General features: G+C 36.8%; 1 long non-coding RNA gene across 1 annotated transcript; it reads left to right on the plus strand.

Moving 5' to 3' along the window:
- The first annotated feature begins 470 nt into the window (after positions 1-470).
- On the plus strand, positions 471-2,760 carry LOC113070171 (uncharacterized). The gene is made up of 4 exons (XR_003279865.1): positions 471-711; positions 1,164-1,232; positions 1,407-1,517; positions 2,718-2,760. It is a non-coding gene; the product is annotated as an uncharacterized LOC113070171 (long non-coding RNA).
- The last annotated feature ends 7,824 nt before the right edge of the window (positions 2,761-10,584 follow it).

The raw sequence follows: 10,584 nt of genomic DNA on the forward strand, positions 1-10,584 counted from the left end.
AAAGTTACAAAAAATGAACTTTTTTCATGATATTCACATTTCTTCAAGATGCACCTTTTACACACACACACACACACACACATATATGAGTGTTCGTAAAAGCAACAATACAAAATCTTAAACTATAAAAGTGCCACTTTGTCCCACTATTATGTGCAGGCCTGGCATTTTGCACTGGGCTATAGAACTACAAAATGAATTTTAAATTAGCATTATCATAATTGAATGACATTTTGAATTATGTAGTGATCTAATTCTATCCACCAAACAATTGTATGTGAATGTGTGAGACTTATGGTCATGGCTATAGGGATATAACAAGAACAAAGTGCAGTAAACGGTAAAACTGTTTGCACTACAAACCAGTACGTTCATAATTAAGACAATATATTAAAAATAACATGGTAAGATACAGCAGTTTGCAACAGTAAACAGCAAAACAAGCTGTTTGTACAGCTAATATAGCTGCAATGACACCGAAAGCCAGACACATTAAATTTACAAATAGCCGCGCCCCCTCTTACAGAAAAAAATAAGGGGCATATGTTTATTCATATGTTTATTTATGTAACGTAAGAGTGTGACTTTAAATTCGTGACGTGCTTTCATGGGCGTGCGCGCGGACCGGATGGAGTTGCCATGGAAACGGAGCGCAACACTGCAAATGTCACGAGGAAACACCCCGTTTCTTGCTGATTTCACAGTTTTCAGGTGAGTTAAGTCCATAAAATCTCACAAATATTACTTATAACTGTTGTTGACACTTCTCTTACTTGTATTTGACTCGCTACTGTTGTTTGTTTACTTTATAGGAATGGTTTAATATCTTCGAAAAAGTCCGTTAGCATTTCTACCGTTTTCAGACGACGTATCGTCAGGTATGATAACTCTTTTGTGCTCTTATTTATGAAAGTTTGGGCTTTTAATCAAATCTTCATCTGTAGATGATAGCTTTTGACTGTTTTGTTGGTAATCTTTCAATGGATGATTGGAAATTGCTTAATTTATTTAACCTTAACATTTACACTTTACTGTTTATCGATGACGTCACGTTATCAAGGATCGCGAAAATTGGCAGAAAACTAAAGTTGTTTTGATCTTTTAAGGTAAACATTAAACTGTTCTGCGATTTCAAGAATAAAAAAATAATCCTTCTACAACAGAAGGGAGTGTCCAAGATTTCAATATTTCTGAAGGGAGCTGCTGACAGAGATGTAGGAAGCGCTGAAAAGGTTAGGTAACCTAATATGCATTTTTTTCACAACATATATCGCAATGAATCTGTTATTTTATTCATTTATTTTTTGCATTTCACCTGCTCTAGCTTGTTTCCATCTAATAAACCTGGAACTGCAGACTAAATATTGTTGGCTGGCTCTGTGTCAAATTGCTTGTTTTGTTCCTAGATTCTTCAGTGCTGATGGCCTGCTGCATCCAGCAGAGTCGGAGTGAACCTACTGTAAGACAACATCTCCAAGATGCTATATATGCTATATGCTATATACAAGACTAGTACAGTAAGTCAAACCTCAAATATACAGTACACCAGTGTTCAAAAGCTTGAAGTTGATACAATTTGTAATAATTATCTTCTGCTCACCTCTGTAGTAATTATTTGATTAAAATATGTAAAAAGAGTAATATTGTGAAATATTATAAACTAATTTATTCCTGTGATGTGCAGCTGTATTTTCAGCATCATTCCTCCAGTCTTCAGTGTCACATGGATCCCTCAGAAATGCTGATTTGCTGCTCAAGAAACTTATTATCAGTGTTGAAGCAGCGTTGTGCTGCTTCATTTTTTTTTTGTGGAAACCGTGATGCATTTTATTTTTCAGGATTCACAGATGAATACAAAGTTCAAAAGACCTGCATTTATTTATGCAGACGCTCTTATCCAAAGCGACTTACAGTGCATTCAGGCTATAAATTTTTACATATCATGTGTTCCCGGGGAATCGAACCCCCAACCTTGCGCTTGCTAGCACAGTGCTCTACCAGTTGAGCTACAGGAACACTATTTGACACAGATGATTTTGAATAATTTGATGCATGTAACACTAACATTAAAATGTTTGGAGTCTATGTAACAATGAATCCAACAAAAAAAAATGTCAGCACGTCTGTATTTTAACATCATAATCAGAAATGTGCAGTAAATCATCATATTAGAATGATTTCTGAAGATGTGTCACTGAAGACAGGAGTAATCAAGCTGAAAATTCAGCTTTGATCAAAGGAATAAATGACATTTTAACATAATATTCACATAGAAAAGAGTTGTTTTGAATTGTAATAGTCACAGTGTTACTATTTTACTGTAATTTTATTCAATAAATGGAGCTGTGGTGAGCATAAGAGATTTTTTATAAAGGCATAAAATATCTTACAGACCCCAAACTCTTGAATGGTTGTTTAAATTACAGTTATGATGTTCCTCCCAGTTAAACTTTATTAAAAAGTATTAAATGCTACTCTGGCATATGCAGTCCATTCTATAGAGACTGTGTCTGTTCCCCAAAAACAGACAACAAATAATATGTTTATTAAGGGATCTAGAAAAATTATTTCAGTTTAAACCTACTAGATTAAAAATAGTACTCAATGTACTCCATTGATGAAATAGTAAAAAGTGCACATTGCCTGAAAGGATATGAACAGCAGCTATGCTAATCTTTCTCCCTTTGCCTTCCTGTTTCTGCAAATGTCCATCCCAGGGTTATTAGAAACTGCACAGCACAGGACTTGCATTGACTTGTGAGGACTTCAGATGATACCAGTACTCAAAAGACCTTAGATGATGGCAACTATAGATGGACATACAAACTACTAAAAGGTACTGTTAATTTGAAAGAGCTGTGTCACAGTAGCCGTGTTTCCACTATCGAGCTAAGACTGGGCGTGCTAGTGCGTGCCAGGGCCAGTCACGTTTCCACAGTCAGTTCCGGGGCTTGATCTTGCCTCGCCGGGGCTTCCTCGGGGCCAACGGCCAGGGTTTTTTGACTAAAAGACTATGCACGCTAAACATTAACGTTACCATAGTAAACATGTTAAATATGACCGCTTGGAGAAATCAGACGTCAGCTTCTTATTCTCTATCACAATTGTGTATTTATTACGTAACATTTTATCTGTCGTCTGGTTTCAAGAGTTTAGCTCCACGTTGCATATCATCAAAATATAATAATGATTTTTGTTTGTGAGCTTTTATAAAAATAGAGAGTCTGCGCTGCGGATCATTTCAGAAAGATAACAGCTTTAACACCAGCATGAAACACCTTTTTAAATAAGTCGAGCTCAAAACTCTCTTTCAGTCAGCAGCGAGTCTTTGAAATAACTTGATCCAATGTGGATAATCACCATACAAGGCAGAAATATGTATAAGCGATGAAAAAGATATGCACGCTAAACATATTACCATAGTAAACATGGTAAAATAAGACCGCTTGAAGAAATCAGATGTCAGCTTCATATTCTCTATCACAATCGAGAGTTTATCTCACGTTGCCTATCATAAAAGAATATAGCCTAATAATGTTTTTTTGTTCGGGAGCTTTCATAAAAATAGAGATATTATCATACATTATAAATATGACAGCTATACTGTGGCTAATAAACAGAAACCGACTCGACTGAATAAGCAGGCTATTTTCATAAGCATTAAAAATAAATAAATAAATAAAATAGAAATAAGTGTGTTTATGTGTGATTAATTTTTGCATGACGTTGTTCTGAGAGGCGTGTAAAGGGCGTGTTTTAGTGACGTGCAGCGGTGCTTCAAGCTCCACTATGGAAACCCTGCGCTATTCTGTCATCGGTGCTACTGGCCCGGGGCTATGAGCCCGGCCCGACCCGCTTTAAGCCCTGGCTCGCACTGGCCCCACAGTGGAAATGCGGCTAGTATCAAGGGCTCCCTTATCAGTTCTGCTTTCAGTACTGGAGAGTAAAAGATACATTTTTTTTTGTTTGATGTTTTTATTAGTACATATACTTATCTTGCACATTTTATCTCCCCAACAGATTCTAATTTGAAAGAAGTTTATAATGCATGTTCGCTACTCCCAATTCAGAAGACTGAATCAGGCTGTGTATCTGAATGTTTCTCATACTCACTCCTCTCTGCCGCGTCTGAATTTGGGATTTTCCTTAGCTGTCAGTTATAAACGTGAAAATTAAAAGAAATAAACATTTGAAATATAGCAGTCTGAATAAATATAATATACAAGTTTCACTTTTTGAATGGAATTAGTGAAATAAATCAACTTTTTGATGATATTCTAATTATATGACCAGCACCTGTATATCATTGCTCTTTTGTTGATTTTGATTGCTTCCATTGTCCTCATTTGTAAGTTGCTTTGGATAAAAGTGTCTGCTAAATGTAAATTTAATGTTAATGTGTATTTAACTATATTTATAAATATTTATCTGTATTTTGTATTTTGTAATAATGTAAATGTATTTGTTTTATATCTATACATGCAGTTGTATTCATGTATGTATATTTATTTGTCTAATTTTTATATTTTAATAAAGCAGTTTAGACTACATGAGTGTTTTCTTTATTCTGGATGAATTACATATTCTTTTGTGTCTAGAAAGGGTTAATATGGGCCATATCTAACCCAGAAGTCAGCCACAACTGGGACGGATCTGGGCCACATCTCAGAAATGGCGTGGTTGACATCTGGGCCAGGTGTCGCCCATGCCATTTGTGAGATGCGGCATGGATCTGGTACAGTTGTGGCTGACTTCTGTCTGACAAAACTGGGCCAGATCTGGCCCAGATGTCACCCACACCATTTCTGAGATGTGGCCCAGATCTGGTTCAGTTGTGGCTGACATATGTCAGCCAGACTCAGGTTGAGTCATCGCCGTCATTCCGCGCGGTATGTGGGCCAGAAGAATATGGGAGATGTGGGCCAGAACTGGGCCACATGTTATTTGCTATCTGGGCGGTCTCGGGCTGGAGTGTGTGCGGTGAGCTCCAGCGCAGCGTTAGCGAGCTCTGTGACGTCAGCTTGCTGTGTCCCGAAATTAAAGATAGTGACATTAATCTCGGGGCACACTAAATAGTTGAACTAACCCCCCACTATCACCCCACGCAGCTCAGAGCATCACTCCCAGTGTGCGTTCACACCACCGGCGTCGAGTAAAAGTAAAAGTCTTGCATTGAAAATGCTACTTAGGTAAATATAATCAAGTATAAACATTACTTAATGTAAGTATAATCAGGGAAATGTGTTTAAAAGTAAACTGGGACTACAGTACTGTTATTATATCATTAGATTATTATTCCTATAACGTTACTGCACATAAGCAACTCACCAGAAAAATGAACAATCTCAGACACCTTGGTCCACGAATCACTTTTAATTGATTTTTTATTTCCCTGTACGCAAACAGGGAAACATCATATATTATTGAAATAGCGAAATAGCAATAATCAACCTGTCCTCTATTGTACTGGGAACTAATGTGGTCGGAGCTGCGTTCTCTGGAATCCTCTCAAGCGGTGGACTTCTACGTTCCGATTGGTTGCTGCCCAACCGCGTCATAGCTCATTTCCATAAAGTTGCCTTGATTTCAACTCTCTTCGACGCTCCTCGCCGCTGCTCGACGTCGGCTCACATTGAAAATGAATTACTTCCGGCCACGTTGACGCTCTCGACGCCGGCGGTGTGATTCGTGTGAACGCACAGTCAGTCTGTGTGACGCGTCCCGAAGCTCCTTCATTAACAGACAGATGCATCACAATCACATCACAGTCAGAGGAGGATTCTCTCAGTTATAGTCTGTAGATTGTGTCTGTGTTTCTCTCACTGATGATTCGCTCTCGGTCAGTGATTGTACCCGATCAGATCTAATATAAATAACACCAAATTTGCTGTTGTCAGTACTTTGTAGAATAAAATACACGATGCATGATCATATTACACAGGTGTTTCAAATGTTATTTTAAACATATTCTTAGTGATATTATTATTGTTGTCCATGTAATAAAGAGTGTGACTATTCTCGGGATCATCGACTGGCCCTCAGAGAGAAACCAGACATTAGTTCATTGTCAGTTGTTTTGCTGGTGAGATAGCATCGCTATTTATACGTTTTGGTATATAAATAAATGTTATAAATTATTATTTGTCATTTGATGCATTCTGTTTGATAGGATTTTAATGACCAATGCATGCCATATGAATGTGAGTCAGTAATGATCATAGATCAGTTTCAGAAACTGTATGTATTGTTCATGTTTGTTGAACAAGCCAATGATTACTGTACTAAATTCTTTTTGGTTTGTAAAGGTAGTCTCGTCGACGTGCGTGTGACGTAGCTGTGCGTGTGACGTAGCTGTGCGTGTGCAGAGCGCTGACTGCAGTCTGTCAGAGCGGTTCAAGTTTACTTTCGGTTTCGTTTCTCTGCCGCTGTTTCAAAGAGTGATACATGTGCGAGCATGAACGAAAGGTAATTTATCTTTCTTTATCTGTCATACTGCAATAATATTGCCACAGCATATCTGATTATTGTCATCAGTGCATATTGTAGTTTATACTTGATGATGTGCGCGCACGATTTCTCGTGTGGTATTTAATATCAATGTATAGAGAAGATGTTTACTGAGATAAATGTTGTTACTGTGTATTCTGATGTTTCTTTTGTTTATTTCAGACTAAAGCACATTGGCCACCTCTGTTCATGTAAGAAGTGTATAATGCTGGATGATGTAGAGTCACATCCTGAAGATATAAAGCACTGAACAGCCATCTGTCTCCTGTCTCACTTCTTGCTGGAGCTCCGTAGTGGACAAGCTGCAGAGAACAGATTCCTTCTACAACAACACAACCATATTTACAGTCCATCCAGTCAGACTCTTTAGATATGATCGAGTAGGATATTTCATAACGAGAATAACTCCATAGCGCCATCTAGCGTCAAGTTAATGATAGGGTTTATCATCGCTCCGTGTGAGACGGAATCGTCCCGTGATTAAAGCATCAGAGAGTCCCGCGTGAGCGCAGACTGCACCGTGTTCACAGACATGTACCGGATGAAGAACACATTCTCAACACACGATTCATCATCCGCTTTACACACATTATTGATTTATTCGTGAACTCAGCCGTTAGTTTGATGAAGGCTTCATAAGCTGAAATCCTCTTCCTGCTGCGCGCGCGTCACGAGCGCGGTTTGATTTCACCAAATAAATATATGCGATCGCACACAACTTACTGATCATGTGCTCAACATCGAGCAAGCCAGGAAAACACTGAATCTTTGCTTCGCAGATTAGAATTGTGCGGTAGATGCGTATCATATTCACGCCAAAGTCTATTTTTGCGTATCAATACCACGAGTTTTTGTTTTATTTGCAGTACTATTTATACACATTTTCATGAGACCGGGATCTTCAAAAAAGATGCATTTTCATTCATTCATAGGATATATGGTTGCATTGAAATTTTAGTTCGAAAATGTCAGACTTGTATACTGAGGCTTTAATGACATTATTTTAATATAGTCAGTTATGATCTAAAGTGGGCCGGTCTAATGCAGCACAGCACACAGAAACACTTCATTCATTCTGACAGAGGTCTGCAATCTTCTATCATCTTGTATCCAAGCAGCTTTTCAGAAGTGAGGGGGACAGAAATTACAATACAACATTATATATATCTGAGTCCCTTAAATGTCCTCAGTATATATATGTCCTCGATTTTTAATGTTTTTAAAGAAGCCTCGTCTGCATCTTGTTTCCTTCTGGAGCATCAGTGAATGTTTGAATCTTTTTAAATAGTTGTGTTTGAGTCCCTCAAATGTCCTCAGTCTGAAAAGATGCATCTCAAAATCATAAAGTCACTGCTGGAAAGGGTTCAAATACGCAAATATGCTGGAAAACTGAAGAATCTGCAGGACCTTAAAGATTTTTCTGAAGAACGCTGCTCAGTTTAACTGTTCAGAACAAACAAGGGACTCATGCACAACCATCACAAAACAGAAAGACAGTCGAGGATCATCAGGGAACAGAACACAGTACTAAGAACCAAGGGTTCCCAAACTTTTGAGTGGGGTTATTTTAATAATTTCAGCATTTTTTTTGTCTTGTGGACTAAATGTTAATATCTTTTATGTACAATATCTTACTCAGGACAGTACTAAATAAAATAAAACATGCATTTAGTATGATCTCTCTTATTTTTTGAAAATTACTCATATTTTCACAGATTCTGCAAGAGGTGCCCAAACTTTCGAGCCCCACTGTATACTACAAACACTTTTTTTATCACATAATAAGGCAGAATAGTTTGTATAATAATAGCATTTTTCTCATAGAAGGTTTTTCTGTGAAAACAATAATGATGGTGAACAATAGTGGACGCTGTCGCCCATATTTTTCCTGATTATCACTATCAGCGCGAGAGCGCGCTCTGGCTTCGAGTATGAGTGAAACACACACACACACACACACACACACACACACACACACACACACACACTCCCTCTGCATGAGAGTTTAGCGCTCTGTGATGTTCATCTCGCTGTATTCTGGGTCCGAATAAAATATCAGGTCATGCGCAGACTATCCTGTCTCTTTGAGTTTACATCTATATTTATTCACACCAGCTCTTGAAAACCTCTGCAGAAAGCCATCATGATATTGTGAGTGCACACAAGTAATAGACCTTATACAGATCCGAGCCATGAATATCTCTCATCTTTATGAGCAAAAATAACGGTGTATTTTGTTAACACCTGATGGCTTTTCTTCTGGGTGTTTGAATCACAACAAATGTGTTTCAGAAACACACGGTTATAACAGCCAGAGAAAAGACTAAGACAGAAGTCAAGGGTCAAGAGCCCAACTAAAGCAGACACTGATCTCTAACATGGTTACTTCAAATGAAACAATAAATCAACATCTAAACCTTAGTTCATTCTCAATAAGATCTTCTGTAGACGTCTGACAGAAATAAAGTCAGTCTGGTTATTAATAAGTGGAGCTGCTGATGCTGTTTGTGGGTTGTTTCATCAGATCTTGAGAGATTTCATGTATTTTATTTCAGTTGATTTCATCTAAGTCTGTGTCTGAAGTCAGTTGTAGTAGTTCTTGTGTTTCTCTTTTCTTCAGTGATTCTGTTTGTTAACAGCAGCTGTTCATCACTAATTCACTATTATCACTCAGTTAATCACTTAATTACTTAAATGCAATGTATAGCTTCTTTCAGTCAACTCAACTGAATTAAGTTCAGAGTACTCATAACTGTTAGTTTTAAAACTTAATAGTTTAAGGCAATCGGTTTCCTCAAACGGTTTGAGTTAAGTTTACTTGTCGGGTTTTAGAGTGTATCATCTTTTTTTTTTTTTCAAACATTTATTTTCTTTATTTTAATGTTTGTATCCCCCAAGACACGTTTCCCCTTTGCCAATTAACTGAAATTAAATTATTTGTCAAATTCTGTTGAACAATAAGTATCTGCCTATTTATTAAAACCGCCTGTACGGCATCATATTTACTACACAGAATCCCAGGGCCTATAAATGATCAATATGAACACAACTCCTTGTTTTACACAGTCTACTTCATGCCTTCTGTCCTCTGACTGATAGTTTATACTTTTTCAATCAAGTCAAGTTTGTTGTTGTTTTTGTTCAAGAAGTCTTTAATGATTTTTATAAACTAAATTTAAGATAAACTGGACTGAAGCAACTTGAGTTTACTACATCATTTCTATATTTAAAATGAAAACTTATTTTTACCTTTTTTTCATGTTAATGTAAATGTCAAATTTAAAACAACAGGAACATTTAATTGCAATGGATAGATTCAGATCCAGGGCCAGTACTCACAAAACATCCTAAGGCTAAAAGTCGCTCATAACTTGCCGATTTAAGAGAAAATATCAAAAATAACAATACTTAAAATAACGGTCGTGTCAAATGTAGGACTCATAATTTTAGGACTTTGTGAAAGATTATTTCACAAAGCGTTTTAGCACTACAACTAGCTCCTAAATCTGAGAAACAAACCATCTCAGAAACTGTAATGCTCCCCACTACAAATACCATCACAAACATTACAAACCATCAACTTTTAACCATTAAAAAAACACAAAATTACTCAAGTGCAACTTTTGAAGGGACACAAATAATCCAGCTATAACTGTACTTATAAGGAAATGTATGCACAGAGGAAAGCAGTACAATCATTAATCAACACTGTGACCCAATGACAACTTCGATTGATTGGTTTATTCATTCATTGTTTGTTTGTGCATTCGTTACAGTTGATAGTTAAATCAAAGTCTCTAAAACGTCTAATAAACTGAGAAATGATTCTTTCGAGGTGTACACCTTAAAATTAAAAATCGGATGATTTACAAAACATTGGATTCTTAATTTGTCAAATCAAATCTAAAAATCAGAACTTAATTTAATAAAATGATGGATAAAAATCTCTTTATGGGGTGATATTCCTTACATTTATTTATTATTATTAATGATGTATTTTTCCTAATCAATAATTATTTAATGTTGTTTTTTCTCTCTCTTTTCTTTGTGCATTGCTACTGCATCTGCTTTATGTTT

Source organism: Carassius auratus, unplaced genomic scaffold, assembly GCF_003368295.1.
Source record: "Carassius auratus strain Wakin unplaced genomic scaffold, ASM336829v1 scaf_tig00003248, whole genome shotgun sequence".
Lineage (NCBI taxonomy): Eukaryota > Metazoa > Chordata > Actinopteri > Cypriniformes > Cyprinidae > Carassius > Carassius auratus.